The sequence below is a fragment of the Diadema antillarum genome, unplaced genomic scaffold, assembly GCF_040938485.1.
Source record: "Diadema antillarum isolate AM-2024a unplaced genomic scaffold, OU_Dant_1.0 scf00000154, whole genome shotgun sequence".
Lineage (NCBI taxonomy): Eukaryota > Metazoa > Echinodermata > Echinoidea > Diadematoida > Diadematidae > Diadema > Diadema antillarum.
In genome coordinates, this window is record NW_027271043.1 from 469,863 (window position 1) to 485,757 (window position 15,895).

The window sequence follows — 15,895 nt, forward strand, 5'->3', positions numbered from 1 at the left end:
CACGTGAAACAAAAAATATGTTTGAAAAATTGAGAAGTATAAAAAATAAAATTATGACGTAGTATGATTTTCTTCTACGCAGAGAAACAATCCTGTCGTCCACAAGTCACATCTTAGCAAACAGGTTGTAAAAAATATACTCTGCTATAAACTTATACTTCACTGACGTGCAAGTGCAAAAACAAACACTGTGCTTCTCTTCATAACAGTGAGGTGATAATATTGAAAGGTTTATTGATAGGCTTATTTTGTTCAACACAGTACATCATAGCACAGAGGCTAAATTGCATAATAAGTAATTTTACATAGCATCAACATTTAAAATCATAGAAAGATATAGGATGCAAACAAAATAACAAATCGTGTTAGAGATCGAAGACTATATGTCGTAACAAAAGTAAGAAAACTGGAATAAATAGGAAATAATCATTTATGAATATGAAATAGCCAAACTGGGGCGCAAATCATATTCAAAATAAGTGAGAAATGACATTAACTCAATTCCTCGATTTCGAATGCACAAAACAATTCCTGCATGCTTTCATCGTGTTCATGGGAATACAAATTATAAGCCATGCACGTATTCAATTGTCGGATACGGCATGTTTGGATTCAAGAGAGAGAGAGAGAGAGAGAGAGAGAGAGAGAGAAGAAAAAGCTGCAACTGACAAGACGAACACTACAAGAACTTCACATGGATATTCGATGTTCAAGTAGTATACTGTTAGAGAAGTTTTGAAATTGTAAGAAAACTGTTGACACTTTCCTAGCCCTGACTAGTTTAGAACTCTGTTTCTTTCCGTCAACAGTACAAAGAAAATGATAAGTTCCTATACATTTAAGAGGTATTAACAACATATATGTAGGAAAGTATAAGAAACACGTTATTCTTATCGACTCCATTATTTTTTTTTTTGGTAATATCAACACGTGCGTCTATGTGCAAAGTGAAAGTTAACAAAGAACACGCAATAAGAAGTAAGCACTCAGTGACGTCATTAGGTGATAATATGGAAAACCTATAAAATGAAAAGTAATACTTATGCTTAAATGAAGTAAATAAATCAGTCTTATTGAACCTGACTGAAGAAAATAATTTGCAGGCACATATTTGACAGAGAGATGATTAACGTCTAAATATAATATTTCCTGAAACGTACATGCCTGGAAAACAAAGAAGGTAATAACCCAATTGTTTATTGTTCTTAATTCTTAATCGCCCATTCTTTTAGTCCAGACATCGCAATTATACATGGATGCATAACGATACAGCATGACACTCCGTCATTCTTTGTAGCCTCCTTGTGACGTTTCTAAGGGATTTGAATTGCACACATCTCAGAAAATAAGCATGATCTTTATTGTTGAAGGAAAGAAAAAACAATTCAAGGTAGAGGTATACATGTATCATTTATACGTACTCACATGCATAATGTAATATTCAGTTTGTTCGGTCTTCGTGTTGAGCTTTGAGCCCTCAGAGTATACAAAACATGATAGATTGTACATAAATGATAATTGCATTGTCTCATTCTTAGGACAAATCCAAGCCATTTGTTCCAATATTCTTCTGCAAAAATGTTTTAGTAATAGAATAAGAGATCAACGTAAGCCTGAAACCATGAAGACAAAGTAGGTCCTTGAAATAACAAATAAAGTTCAAATGTGTAGTGCATAAGCAGTATGAATTGAATATATGCAAAACTGAACTAATCTAATGCATTAATGCAATGTACAATTAAAACTAAATAAGTAAATATTCTTAATGTTCTTGACGAACCTATATATTGGTTCTTCACGAACCTATAGCCGAAATATTTTCCTTCGGTAACCGATGAAGGCGGATCGAAGTAAAAAAAAAAATAAAATGTATATATAATATATTATTTTTTCATCGTCATTATTGTGTCATTCACTTTTATGTGCATGTTTGTGTAAGGATTTTTGTATTTCATAACTCACTTCTTCTACTGCGCCTTGAGCACGTTAGTTATGTGGAATTGGCGCATTATACTAGTAAGTACCCTGTATTATTATTATATCAATATAGGCATAGGGACATACAGCACTGAGGACACACCTATTAATGATACTGTGTATACAATTATACAATTAAAATCAGCTGAGATATCATTCACATAAAGGGACGTATTTCCAGAGTTTTCGTGCAACTTCATAGTCGAGGTTAAATTTTACTTTGGCTGTAGATTAAAGACAGATTTGGCAGAATGGTATATATACAGGCTTCATTAAAATCTGACCTGATTACTTTTTAAAGTTTACAGTTTTCATCAAACATATTAATCAAATTTTCAGATACGTCATGATGTGATCACTACACATCCCGAAATATTTTCCTCCGGCAACCGATGAAGGCGGATCGAAGCAAAAAAAAAAAAAAAAAGAAAAAAAAAAAGAAAGAAAGCTGATGGGAAAATGTGCACAAAGCCTGCTATTCAATTTCAAAGACGAATCCAATTCAGCACCATCATACCCAAAAGTTAGGTATGATAATGATAGCAGCGGCTTGTGTGAAATCCTGCTTGTTAGGAGCAGACATCCTTTGTTTAAAAACGCAAATAAGTTTTAGTGAAAAGTTAGTTTAACCGGCAGTTAACGGGATATTTGACAGGAAGCAACCTGACGGCTTTAAGTTCCTATCGAAGGACTATAGCCAATGAGAAAAAAAAAATGCCTTACCTAAACTGCAGCTAATAGGGGGCTCGAATCAGGAAACTCGTCATTAATAGTCCATGGTATTATACTGTGAGCCATATAACAACAACCTCTGGTTTCTACTCGAGGAGGGGTGGGGCGTTTACATGCACCCAAAATCTTTACCAGTGACGAGCCTGTTATTTTGAATTACATGCACTTGAGCAAGTCATCTGAATCGGAAAGGTTGTATACTTGAATACTCAGTAGTTTATCTCGTTTCCTCTCGGAAAGCAGATGAAACAAATACCTTATTACCTTGGTAAAAGACAAAAAAAAAAATCTTATGTGAAAATGCAAGTCTGTCGGAATTTCTTGAAATTTGATCGTTTTCTACTGGTTATCAGACTTCGGCATTTAAAGGGGAATGCTAGTAACTGATCAGTGGGAATCAGTGCGAATGCTGGGGGATGATTGTTCCAATTCTTGTGGGATTCATTTAAGATTACATTATATATCTATCGTTTTGTGAAAATGATTTGCTTCAGAACGGTCTCATATTCAAGTAATGTGCAGCTTAATGCCCCGTCACTGACCAGGCATGCTAACCTGGAAACATTAAACTGCACATTACTAGAATATGAGACCATTCTGAAGCAAATAATTTCCACACAACAATAGATATATAATGTACTCTTGAATGAATCCCATAAGGATTGGAACAATAATCTCCCAGCATTTCCACTGATTCCCATTGATCAGTTACTAGCCTTCCCCTTTAAAGAACATAATGTTGACTTCACTATGTCGTTCAGTTCCATGATGAATGTTTAGTTTTTAACTTCAGGTCGTAGGATGTGGGTAATGACGCAATAAAAAAAATCATGAATGCACCACGGGGTCATGAAAAGCGATTAGAATTTTGTATAATTAAGGTGTAATGCAGCACATATTAATGGCTCTGCGTAGCTTGTTCTACCAAAAGAAAAAATTATCATTACAGAGTCAAAGGCCGAGAGTTTAGCAAGCATGGTCTATCTTTTTTTTTTTCATTAAAATCCATCAGTTTGCTGCACTTCATTGTAAGAGGGAGGCGATGGGCGTTGATCGTCTGTAACTTGATAACCATGATTCGTCGAGCAGGTATCCCAGGTTTTGTCTTGGCCAGTGTTCTGCCCAGATGGCTGTATCCCTGATGCGCATCTTGGCGGGGGAGGATTCGCACAGTGCGCACCTCCACTCATCTCATCCGCTACTCCAGGTGCGCTCGCTATATTTTGGGCTTGATACCCGTAAGTGTTTGTGCTGCCATATCCTCTAACTGGCGGTGGTTGGTGCACTGTGGTGAACGATGTGTGTTGAGGACCGTAGTCAGTTGTGAGCACAGTGGACGAGCTGTTTCCTCCAGGTCCGTAAGGCACCATAGGTCCATGCGAGGTTACTAGCGTCGGGCAACATAGCCAAATCAAAACGAATATGAGAAGGCCAAAGCCTAGGCACAGACAACAAATTCCTGCAATAAGTGTAGACGTGTGCTTAGCGCTTTCCTCCGTGTGTAAAGCCACTACAGTGTTAGCAAAACCAGCAGAGATTGCTACGAAAGATATAAAAAGGAGGAACGGAGGACAGAAATAAAGACAACATATGTGACTATCTCTCCCACTGGGGAACCCATTACGTGCCGGTGTGTTACGAATTATGTCTGAGTCAGAGCTGTCATCCATTATTCTGAAGATAAATGGATCTCAACAAATCAATGCACGTCAGGAGTCAAGAATTCCGGGAAGCGGTCGCTGATGATGTAGTGTTTCTGTGTCTCTCGATTGATAGTGTTCTCCTGTGGAAGCTCCTTTCTGCAAAGATTATAAAGATAAAAATGAGATGTCCCTAGAGATGCTAGTATGAAACTAGAAATGTCGGTATGGCGACTGGTGTGCCTAAGCCATATCGCATGGTTCTCCCATATAATGTCTTGCGCAAGTCTTTTTGATGTGAAGATCTTTGAACTTTGACCGTGTCGCCAAAAACTCTCCCTCGAAAGTCATTATCTGGTAATTTCAAGTTTCAAACTTTCAGAGGAAAAACTCAAATTTTCTGAATCTACGCCGAAACAAAATGTATTGTTTTCCCAAGACTTAAAAGACGGCGTGTCCAGCTCAATATGTGAATGGAATCGTTTCCTATAGAAACTTCGCTATTAAATGGAAGTGCCCGTAAAGTGCAAAGTTATATACCCTCTATATAGGGAAGAGAGGCACTTGGTGACTGTATGGCCTATAGGTGAATGAAACCTAATTAACATCATTTATGTGGAATGGCGACGGAAAGAAAGAAGAACAGAAGAAGATTCAACACAGTTCATCCTTTCTACCATAATAAAATCTGGCGTATAGCCCTTTCAGAAAGCAGGGGGAGATGAAGTTATCTTTAGCTTTATGTTAGGAACAGTTGTTACTTATATTCTTAACTTTTGAAATATTCTCTATATTATCGCTACACTGACGTCATGAACTATTAACACTTAACAGATTATATAAGCACGCTGTGTTGTTGTTGTTTTTTTTTCGTACCAAGTCTGTATTAACCAAATCAAGCTATAATTAGAAGTGAGTGGTAGATTGGTTAAAACGAGAATTACTTGCTACGATGAGCATGCACCCTAAACAAAGGAGAAAATCAATTTTGCGCTATATATATGTCAAAGCAGTCTTTATATACTGCAATAGAACATATATTCATGAACACATTAATAAGGTCAACACAGCTATTCGATGTAAAATAGCATCCAAAACGAAAATACAGCAATAAAAAAAAACTTGAAATGTATTCATATATGAAATGTATTCATATATGAGTCTTGAAATGTATTCATACATGGCAAAATGTGATACTCGCTCATTGATGCTGATGGTGATATCGATAAAGTGCGTTTTGCCTTTTGAGTTTTGGGAACAGGTCTCCAAGCACCAGGCGAGGTCACTGTAGACTCTTGTAGAGGTATAGTCAGGAACAGTTATCTTCACCTCTTCCCCAAATCACATTGGACTTCAAACCAATGAAATGAGTCCTCAATTCCTATATAGCCGCGCCTCCAGCTTTGGTCATCACCATTGACCACGACATCATTGCCGTCACCTATCAATCCTAGAGATGATGCAAAATCCCCCCCCCCCCTCCGTGACTTATAACACCTCATCCTCTAATTTGGCGCAATCCACAGCTGTTATTTGGTGAGAGCCAGTGTACGCCGAAAGGACGATCTTATAAGATTCGCTTTTAAAAGCCAGTAGATGATAGGCGAAAAATCCCACCTAAAACACCTACACGTGTATAGTGAGCCAAAAGCGCGGGCCCTACATACGTCCCAGCTCCTCGAGAAATTCGTCTACAAAAAGGGACAGGAACTAGGTCTTTGCCACGTTTGAGGAGCCCCAACTCCAGTTCAATTCAAGATCAACCAAAGCCCCTGACCAGAAAACAGGGAGGATGAACTTTCATACGATCTTTCAACAGCCCTGAAAGCCTCGAGTTCTCTTGCGAAAATTGCCAATATGAGATGAGAAAGGAAAGAAACGTCGCTACTAAAACACCAGTGGCTGGAAGCACAGTGCTGCCCTATTGGAAAGAATAGGGCTCAACAGGACTACGGAATCAGCATGTGTTCCTTTTCTCAGGTCATTTTCTGGGGTTTAACTCGATTTTTAAAAGTAATCTTTGAACTTGGCCAATGGATTTATTAGTAAAAAAAAGTACAGTTTTCACGGTGAGTGGCTAATTCTCCAGCGCTTCTCATTTGGTTACTTTGTCATTCTGTTTCATATATCATTATTGAAAAAGTCCAGATTATGTGCTTCATTAGAAACACCAGCAAATTTAGACGTTAAGATATACATGATTGCCATTTCCGAGATCAAGCTGAATTTGATTACAAAGGTGCTGGTACAACTTGTGTGTGTGTGTGTGTGAATGCATTGTAGACCTAATTACCTGGCCAGTCGGTACAGACGTTAACAGACACAACCCACAGTATGCTGCCAGTTAATTTGTTGCCCATAATATGCTGTAACCAAATTTGACATTTTGAAATAATATATAGGCTTATATTGTTATGAACTGTGAACTTTTTATCCTGCATGTTTATGTTAATTGCTGCTTAATTTTTGCTTACCTATAACCATGTGGAATGTTTGTTTTGTACACTATGTGTGAAATGGCTCCATATATGAAATTTTGTCGTTCTAAGCTTAAGAGGATTTTATGTGCAACCATGAAGCGACTACCCTGTATAGAGGACACCTCATTATTATTGTCCTGATTACAATACATGTAACAGGAATAGTATTTTGATAGAGGAAGATGGTGGAGTTGAGGATTTTTAATGTAACCCAAATGTCAATTTTAACTTGAACGTGGATGTTAATCTGTGATATCTAACGTTGTGTAATATCAAAAGTTACTGGAAGTATTTTTATCGATATCACGATCCCGAATCTATAGGAAAAATTTTACTGCAGGTGAAATATAAAGACCTATATCATTCCAACCCTACTGATGTTATTGAATTGCTGTGCACAATCATAGAATAATCCACAACACACCTCGAGAAAGAAAATATTCATACATTATGCGAGGCTTCAGTCGAAAATTGTTTAGATTGTTACACAACTTCACTTACCAAGATTTTGAATCTCTATTTATTCATATATTTATTTGTTTATTTATTCGTTCGTTTATTAATTCATCAATTGGGGTTTGTTTATCTATCTATCTATACTGCTGTATGCTAATGAATTATAACTCAATGTAGAAAAAAAAAAGTGTTTTTAGTTACAGTCTGAAAAAATTGCATTATCAAATTATCAAGACCAATGATATCGAATTACCCGAGCTGTGTGTACAAAATTTTACGGTGTTTGATTGATCCTGATCCTAGTGATGTATAAATCCCAAGTAATTATTTAAGAAATTCCCCTTTTAATAACAGTGGTATCCTAAATAGACTCGAACATGTTTTTTTCTGAGCAAAATTTTGTTCAAAGTCTATTCTGCTTTGAAAACTTTGACGACAAATTCCCGTACAATTCAAATCTCATTAGATTGAAATTGAAATTGAAATCATAAGTTAGTATGATAAGAAAGAGTAGTCTTCGAGTGCAACAGTGAAAGCTTGATCAAAATCGGATGAAGAATCGGATAGAAGTACTGACATTATGAAGTTTCCTTAACTTCGACAGAACAGTTTTTGTACACTTGATATGAATATTCAAATAAGCCATCTAATGATGTCATCACCTCTGAATTTTCTGTTGATCGTGTACGAAAAAATGACGAAATTTAGTGTTTCTGTTGTTACAGTGTTAAGTATGAAGTTATACCTGGTTGAAAAACTTCAGAACAATAAGCAGTTAGATATATCACGATTTGAGACAAAATGTCGGCATGTGTTATGTACAAAGTATATGGCAAGTTGTGAGAGGATGGAATCATCACATAATATTGCACATTCACATGATAAGCGAAATTAGCGAAATTTCATTGCTTCGTTATTTTCATCAAATTTTCATTAAATTTTCATTATTGCGCTGAGAAAATTTTACGCCTTCTCTTAAGATTAACTTTACTTTGCGCTAAAATTCTCCTTAAGTAATCAAATTCTTGTGTGGGGAAATGCGATACCAGGAATCTATTTGAATTTGTTTGTGTGTGTGTGTGTGTGTGTGTGTGTGCTTTCGTTTCTAGAACAGGCCATGAAAATATCCATTCTCATGCCGGATACTTATACAACGTACCAACGATCTGTTGTTCGTCAGCTGTTCGTGTGTAAAATCTTGAAAATAATAGGTTTGTTTATCTTAAAGTCAGTATAAGATTATGTTTCAGTTTCTCACTGAGGTTGATCATTAACATAAAACTACTGTACCTAAAATTTTCATCATTTCAAATGTTCTTAAAGTTATTGGCGAACATGATTTTATACTGTATTGTCGGGACATTAAGTCTTAAGGAGGGGCTAATATTAAGAAAATATTTCAGTTATTTACCGGACTAACTCTTAACATAACAACAAATCAAAACATCTGAGATATTCATAGAAAAGGATGTATATCGAGGGTCTTGTGCAATTCCACATCAAGTTCAATTTTCATATCATCTTTATTTCATTTCATTTATCAAGTTTTCATCACAAATTACATTTATAGCATACATTTACAGATCAATGAATAGTAACTGACATCTGAAAATTTATGTACACAGGCTGAACTTTAAATACTATTTCTAGACAAAAGAATCAGAAATCAGTCTGGACCACATCGTACATGTACTTAGATACTATGTGGAAGAATCAATAGAAAAACCGATGCTTGTGGGGTTATATAAGTCCCCAGAAAGGAAGTCGAACACTCACACACACACACACACACACACACACACACACACAAATATACAAGGTCTGGCTTTGACTTTAATAAAAACAAAATGGTACAGACTTATCATAATCTACCCTAAATATTATTCTTACATTTCACGATCTTTCGCGATACAGTATATTGAATTGCAGCTGTAATGATGTATGTCATGTAATTATATCAAAATCCAAAATAAGTGTACATGTACATGTACATGTACATGTACGTATAATTGCTCTTCTTCAGCGCTCGTCAAAGCGGAAGCACAAAGAATCTCAAGTGAAGAAGAAGATGAACACCGACTTAGGAGAAAAAAAAAAGAAAAACCAAATAATTATATAGAAAGCTGCTAGGAGAATGTCGAGAAATATTGCTTCTCGATTTTCCAAATGAATCCCTCTTTGAATAGACCTATTATGTGGAAAAGAAAAACGTTTATCATGTTGTGTAGTCAGAAATTAGTACAGATAATGTCCATAGCCGCATTGAATCTCTGCTGGTTCGGAGCACATGACTGTCCTTTGTGTTGAATTTGAACTTAAATGTCAAGTTGATTTAGCCAGCTACAACGAAGGTCAAGAATGTTTAACGGCTTTTCGAAGGATAGGCAATAGGAGGGGGACGGGCGCCTTGGAGCGAGGGGCAGCCAGGGACTCGAACCAGGAAAATCGTGATCGATATTTAATGGTGTCATCAGCAGAGCCATTGATTTAACAACTTTTCCTTCATTTCCCGATCGGACCTGTGGTGGCTACTACGAGAGTGGGAGCGGGGATGCACCCTACATCCCTATAGATGACGCACTTGTACTCGTGAGTTACCTGACCACAAATCTAAATCTGAAAGCCACGAGAATAGGATACCTTATTTGATCGCAAATTCGGATATTGTTCTTTTCTTTTTCTTTTTCTTTTTTGCAAGGCAAAGTCATTTTTTGGGGGGATGCAGTGTGAGCTAGCCAAAATGAAAAAAAAAAATGAAATAATGCATGTAATTCTTAAGCTAAAATTGCACATTATATTGGCAGAGTGTTGTGTTATGAATATTGATCTATTGGTTAACAACATGAAAATGGCCGCTATTATGAAGGGCAGCCCCACATCCAGATTAAAGACGCTATTCTAATGACAAATTTATGAATGTAAGATATGAAAAGTGATTTCATACAATTGCGTAGTGAGGTAACGCACTTTCACGGCCCTGCATGACATGTTCTACAAAATGAATTGACATTACAGACACATTGTACGACTCGAGGAGCGTCTACCGCTGAACACATCATTTTTTCCACTACAGTCCACCAGTTTTTTCCACTTGATCGTAAGAGGGAGGCGGTGGCAAGTGATCTTCTTTCGCTTGGTTACCAGGATCCGTCGATCGGGCATCCCAGGCTGTAGGCTGGTCGGTGCATTGCCCAGATTGCGGTACGACAGGTGTGTATCCGGGCAGAGGATGATTCGAAGGGTATGCACCTCTAGTCATCTCACCCGCCGCTGGAGGTGCGCTAGGCATCGTTTGGACAGGATAGACGTAGGTGTTCGTGCTGCCGTACCCTTCCACGGGCGGTGGCTGGTGTACGGTGGTAAACGATGTTTGCTGAGGACCGTAATTTGTCGTGAGCACTGTGGACGGGGCGCCTCCTCCAGGGCCGAAAAACACCACGCGTCCGTCGGGGGATGATCTCTTTATGTAACACGCCCATCCTATACCGCATGCGAGAAGGACGATGCCCAAGCACAGAACACCAATGCCCGTGTTAACCTGTCTAGCGTTGTCCTGTCGAATGTGCGGAAAAGTCTCATGGAAGCTTTCCGACAAAGTGCTTCCAAATGTCGAACCTATTGCTATGTTGGCGATGCCAGCAAAGATGGGCACGAAAGACAGAAAAATGAGCAGGATGGGACAGCATCTCCATTGAACACAACGTCTATGGCACTCACTCTCATTGGCGGGTCCATCAGGGGCAATTGTGACACAAGTTGTAACTGTGCCACCAGTCGTTGCCATTATTAAGAAGATATATGGATGTAAATAAATCGATGTTCGTCGAATGTCACAAACTCCGGGAAGCGGCTCCAAGTGATGTAGTGGTGACGTGGTATCTCCCGCCTGTGATTCTCTTCTGCAAAGATTACAAAGAAATGCCAAAAAAAAAATGTATTTTCGTCACGATTACATGTATTACGTAATATATATATATATATATATATATATACACTCAGCAAAAAAAGAAAGTAAACACTTTTTTGAGGTCATATTTTTCATAGATTTAAAAAAAAATAAATGTGTTATATACCACATTAAAGGTAATTTAATTGGCTATCAAGCTAGTAGGTTAATTAAAAAGAAAACTTTACGCATGAGTGAGCACATTCGTTTTTGTACTCCAAGGCACAAATTAAAAATTGCAAAAATTGACATGTTCTCTTTAGTTTGCAAATGCCCTTCACGATAACATTCACAACAAAAGACCAGTTTAACACAATGAGAGACATGAATGAAATAGGAAAAATAAGTTTTTGTTCTCTTTGTCTCTTTATTATTATTATTATTATTATTATTATTATTTATTCGGCATTTGCAAAACAATACAAGTGATAACAGAGAAACAGAATAAACAAACAAAACACAAGAAAACAAAGTGTCAGGCTTTCCCTGTTGAGCTTATAACCTCTAAGAAAAACAAAATGAGAAACTAAAGAGGAAAAATAAGAATTTTCTGTCAAACTTCAAATGACAGAAAATAATAAGAATAAAGGTGATTAAATATGCAGAATTTCTTTATTTAAATCTTTTAATCTAGTGATTTAAGAATCCATGTGACAATTTCAAGAACCAAACGTTATTTACAATTTCCTTATTTGAAAAAAAGCTAAATTTTCTACCATTTTTGTTAATTATTACTTCTTCTCTTATTTGATTTGAATTTAGATTTGACATAAGATGCTTTATTTTCCTCCATTATTTTTAGCCTTCATTAATCTTTTGGGCTTTAAAGATATCAAAGAGATCAAAGGTGTTTTTTTTGCAACTTAATTCGTGTTTCTTTTTGTGTGAAATTTGTTGTTTGTTCTTATTGTTCTATGAAAGAGCACATACGCATGAATGACAACTTGTTCAGTTTTGCAATTTTTACTTTTGTGCCCTGAAGGAGAGAAATAATGGTGTTCACTCATGTGTAAAGTTTCCCTTTTTGTTGACCTACCAGGTTGATAGCGAATTAAATTACCTCCAATATGGTATGAAATACATTACCTTTCATTCAAATATTCTATGAGAAATTTAAACTTGAAAAAGCGTTTACTTTCTTTTTTTGCTGTATATATATATATATATATACATATATATATACCACTATTGTTTTTATTATTATTACATAAATACCAAAAAATATCAAATGCAATGTACGACAATAAAATTATATGCAGATTTATAGTTCATCTAGGCCGATAACCCCAGTGTAGTAGAATTGCACGAGGGCTAATTTTTAATGCAGAGTGCATATCGGCTAGAAAAGTACGTGAAAGACCATGTACCATTATAGTATACAGAGTATATACATGTAAATTGATTTGTAACAAGCCATATCAAAGTTTTGTTAAACAAGGATTCCCGGGCAAGAACCATGAGTATGAGTTCACGACCGTGATCTATAACGAAATTAATGAATGTCAATTCTTCCAATTTTACCAATCATAAATCTTATGAATACACTATTCAATGTGTAATACATTATATATGTATATATATCATGTTAAGACATGTACTATGTCTGATATTTTTCAGGCAAGCATTTGTCCAAAGCAATAGTGTTATCGTAAGGAGCTGATGTTGTTCGACATTTTATTACATAAATATCATGACTTAAAGCAGGAACTTGTAACTACGTGACCAAATAAGGATATTGTGAAGTGCAATTAAGAAGAACAAAAAAGTTGCACGTATAAATGCTTTCAGAATGAGGACACATTGTGACGTCAATATTCGAGAAGCGGTTTTCCTCATGGTATGCATAATGCAGTTTGGAATGTGTACTTCATGACGGCAAAAAAAAAGTATTAATTCACTTTTTGTCACGACATAGATTTCGGAGAAAGTCCCGGTTTCTGTGGGCAGTATGAAAGTATAGGCTTGACTGATACAAACGATATGGTAAATAAAAAGCTCTGATGAACGGATGTTGCCACCTAATATAACAAACAGGGCAGAAACCTTATAAGTCTCTCCAAGAAGTCACTCCATTTTAATAATTCTAAATTGAGGTCTGTGATACAGCGAATTTTAAGACGTAAAATTCACATGCCGGATATTATTGAATCTGAGCACCTGGGATCAAGTTAGCGTCAGAATCATGATGATTTTAATTTGTTGCATTTCGGGTCTGCCTGTTCGTCCAGTAGAGCATATAAACTCACCATAGAGGGGATTCGAGGTGAAACACCTACAACAGTTGGTGCGTGGGGTTCCGAGGAGGAGCACAATATCGCAATATGGGATTCCGACCAGGACCACAGCTTGCGTTCCAGCAAGGGACAGGGCTGTAATAAAACGAGAGCAGGAGACAGTCACAGGAAGACCGACCTCCCAGCCGCGGTTACAGGCAGGCATGGCATCATCAACACAGCAACTCTATCGGCAAGGAGTCTAAAGAAGATCAAAGAGCATCCAAGTTCAGTTTTGATGATCTGTTATCAATCAAAGCTGTATAATGTACTTATGATTTCCTACTCGTATAATCACTTGTAATCAACGTCACGTTTACATTTGAAAGCCGAGGAATAAAATGATTGCCGCATTAAAAGATATTCGTGTAATAAATTTTGATTGATTGATTGATTGATTGATTGATTGACTGATTGACTGATTGACTGATTGATAGATTGGAGTAGTTTATTGATGAAGACACACACACACAGTAAAACATAGCAGCCAGCAGGCTGAATTGCTCTTTTATATACTTCACAATTATTCAAAATAACACTGGATAACACACTAAAAACTCTGAGGTATAATATAAAGCAATCGATTTCTTACTTTAACTTCGAGGTCTATCGGTTACACAATATTGTAAACTGTCAATTGACTATCTGCTGCATTTAAGAGATAGGCATTCAATTCAATTCAATTCAATTCAATTCAAAGTTTATTTCATTTTTCGACAAAATATGTTTCACTTCTTTTGATAACAGAGAATAAGGTAAATATATAGAACATAGAAAGATGAAAAGACTGTACAACAATAACCTGAGGACCTATAGTAATCATACATTGTATGGTAAAAAAAAAGAAACAGAAGTGATCAAAGTGAAGTACATGTATACCGTTGCTTAAAGTGCGAAAAATGGAGGGACCCACTAAAAAGACAGAGCTTGTAGTATGTGGGCCCCCAAGATAGAAAGATCGCATTTGCAGGGATCCGATAGGACCGACACCCGTTTGAAAATGTAGACTTGATGGTACAATGGAAGTCGAGAAGGCGAGAATCTTTTTCGGTACAGGGTGTAAAGACCTAAATCATACTCTCAATCCCCCTTTTTTAAACCACTGTGAATCTTATGAACGCTCTTCGCAGGCTCATTTATGTTTAAGAACTATAAAGGGATCGTAACCATCAAATTCCCTATTATGTTGAAGATCGTATTTGCAACACGGACTCCATAGTGGTATGACTACTGGTCAATTGAAGAGTGTCTATTATCCACATCCACTCCGCGATCGGCCCCCTTGATGTAAAACACTGTACATACAATATAAATCCATATCTTAATTGTTATTGTTATAGTTTGCTGTAAGATTATAAACCGCCAGGTCCTTGGACTTTGTTAGAGCAAGGTATTAAAGGAGGCAACTCACCTCCTAGGTTAAAAGTATTTATTAAGGTACAATAAATCGAGAAGGTGCATTATGATAACAATGGGCACTCGACAAATTGTAATACACCCTGGACTACAATGTACTGTATTCCATGAAAAGAACTCACCGCGCTGGATGTCCGTATGCTATGACTTTCACAGCTGGAAAACTGAAAAGCTGGTCACCGCCCCAAACGGAATACGCGGGATAAAATACACTCCAGGGATAATTCTAATTTGCTAAACACGTTGTTTATACCAATTATGCATTACGCAAATGCATGTACAACCATGCACGGTGTGTTCAGGAGTATCACAGTGATGAGATGACAATTCGTTATCCGCTAAAAGCACCCTTCGAGGATAAGAATTATGCAGACCTGTACGCGGGCTCGATCGCGCGCTCGCACGCATGCACGTACGCTGGATTCACCGACTACGCCCTGTGGTAAGAGGCATTCTGTAATGTGTCCTGACTGTCCATAATTATGTATGTGTGCTACGTCATCTCGACCTCGACCTCGACCGCATTGCAAGGTTGTCAGTCATCCCCGGTGTATCCTAGCCTTTGGACAAGGCCTCGCGCTCTAAACCTCCGGATGTGTATGACGTGTAGTCGTGTATATACTCAGAATTCTGCTAGTTCTAATACAAAATACATGTAACAGAACTAGCAAGGTAGGAGGAGGGGTTGCATTTCATATAATCAAACAACATTTGGACTTCGTGTATTTTGTTCACTCCAAACTTAACTCCATGAAGGAAATCATAGAATCTCTTGTTGTTGAAATGAATATGCCAAAATCTAGGAATGTTTTGATCACAGCGATTTGTAGACCTGCAAATTCCAACAGTGCATCGTTTTCAGAATCTTTGCAGGAGTTAAACCGTAACCCATTTTGTTTTATTATGGGCGATTTTAATATACTAGATATTCTTCCATGTCACACATCAAACACCTCTCAGAAATTATACTTGTTT

The 15,895-nt window shown here is 36.9% G+C and overlaps 1 long non-coding RNA gene across 1 annotated transcript; it reads right to left on the bottom strand.

Annotated features, from left to right (window-relative positions):
* Positions 1 to 10,266: 10,266 nt before the first annotated feature.
* Positions 10,267 to 15,192, bottom strand: LOC139721996 (uncharacterized). Its single transcript, XR_011710255.1, has 3 exons — positions 15,043 to 15,192; positions 13,478 to 13,706; positions 10,267 to 11,184 (listed from the first exon to the last, which is right to left on the bottom strand). It is a non-coding gene; the product is annotated as an uncharacterized lncRNA (long non-coding RNA).
* Positions 15,193 to 15,895: the final 703 nt, after the last annotated feature.